This window comes from Rhinopithecus bieti, unplaced genomic scaffold (genome assembly GCF_001698545.2).
Source record: "Rhinopithecus bieti isolate Rb0 unplaced genomic scaffold, ASM169854v2 scaffold_27010, whole genome shotgun sequence".
Lineage (NCBI taxonomy): Eukaryota > Metazoa > Chordata > Mammalia > Primates > Cercopithecidae > Rhinopithecus > Rhinopithecus bieti.
The window spans coordinates 287970-289548 of NW_016812757.1; the positions used below are offsets into that span (position 1 = coordinate 287970).

At 41.9% G+C, this 1579-nt stretch overlaps 1 pseudogene; it reads right to left on the reverse strand.

Moving 5' to 3' along the window:
• Positions 1 to 505: 505 nt before the first annotated feature.
• Positions 506 to 1361, reverse strand: LOC108545145 (nucleophosmin pseudogene; annotated as a pseudogene).
• Between the last annotated feature and the right edge of the window lie 218 nt (positions 1362 to 1579).

The window sequence follows — 1579 nt, forward strand, 5'->3', positions numbered from 1 at the left end:
AACAACAAAACCCCAGAGGGAACAGCAATGGATGCATCTTTAAGATAAGAGATCTCACAACACTGAGCTAGGAGATGATTTCTGGAAATCCCTACAAAGGAATCTCTGGGATAATGCTTAGATGCTCACTTCTAGCAAATAAAAGATGGGATGGTCCTTCCATTTTTTTAACTTTATTGAAATACTGAGTTTTATTTCACATGTACATTTTTGTCTCCCCACCATTTCCATGTCTGACCACCACTACTACTATGTCCTATCATAACATTCCATACATACTTAAAACCAAGCAAAGGGTGGAGTTCCGTCTTTAAAAACTAAACAGGCATTTTGGACAACACATTCTTGGCAATGGAACCTGGACAACATTTATCAAACACGGCAGGAAAAGCTGTCACTCTGCATTATATAAAGGACAGCCAGACATCAACTCTTACAGAAATGAAGACAGACAGAAAGTTTTTAACAAATTGTTTAAACTATTTTCTTGAAGAGACTTCCTCCACTACCAGAGATCTTGAATAGCCTCCTGGTCAGTCATCCGGAAGCCATTATTCACATAATTGATGAACTTGGATTCCACTTTGGGAAGATAGTCACCTTTTCCTATACTTGCTTGCAATTTTGCTTTTACGTCTTCTACAGAACTAGGTCCTTGTGGTGTTTTAGGAGTTTTTTTCCTGTTTTTTGAAGGATTCTTGTCCTTTTGATTTGGTGTTGATGGTTTTGAGTCTTTTCAATTCTGATTTGACTTTTGTGCACTTTTGGCTGGAGTATCTCGTATAGATTTCTTCACTGGCACTTTTTCTTCAGTTTCCTCATCGTGAAAATCATCTTCATCATCATCATCTTCATCAGCAGCAAGTTTCACTTTTTCTGTGGAACCTTGCTACCACCTCCTGGGGCAGAACCTTGCTACCACCTCCAGGGGCAGATTGCTTTCCAGATATACTTAAGAGTTTCACATCCTCCTCCTCTTCATCTCCTGACTCTGCCTCTTCCTCCACAGCTACTAAGTGCTGTCCACTGATATGCACTGGTCCCGAGCCATACTTCAACCCTAACACAACTGGTGGTGTTATTTCAAAATCCCCAAGGGAAACCATTGGCCGTACAGACGTCTCCAAAGTTGCCAGTGTTACTTTAATTGGACTGCCTTCGTAATTCATTGCCTCTGTTTCAACAATGTGCAACTCGTCCTTTGCAACAGCCCCTAAACTGACTGTTTTTAAAGATAACTTGTGTCCATTTTCATCATTTTCTACCTTAAAGTGATCATCTCTGTTGGCCTTTAGTTCACAACTGAAAAGATAGTTCTGGGGCCACAGGGTGCTCGTGTCCATGTCTGTCGAATCTTCCATGAGGTGGTGGCACGCACTTAGGTGGGAGAGAGGCAAACAGAGATAAATGACCACTGCTCAAGAGAACAGCCACTCAGGACAGACTCCCACCAGGGGTCCTTCTATGTTAGAGAGCAGGTATGCTCCCATAGTGTCGCACAGTTTCCCAACCAGAGATCTGGCACAAAGCCTTGAATGGTGCAAGTTTGTCACAGATATAATTAGCACGAATAGCTCAA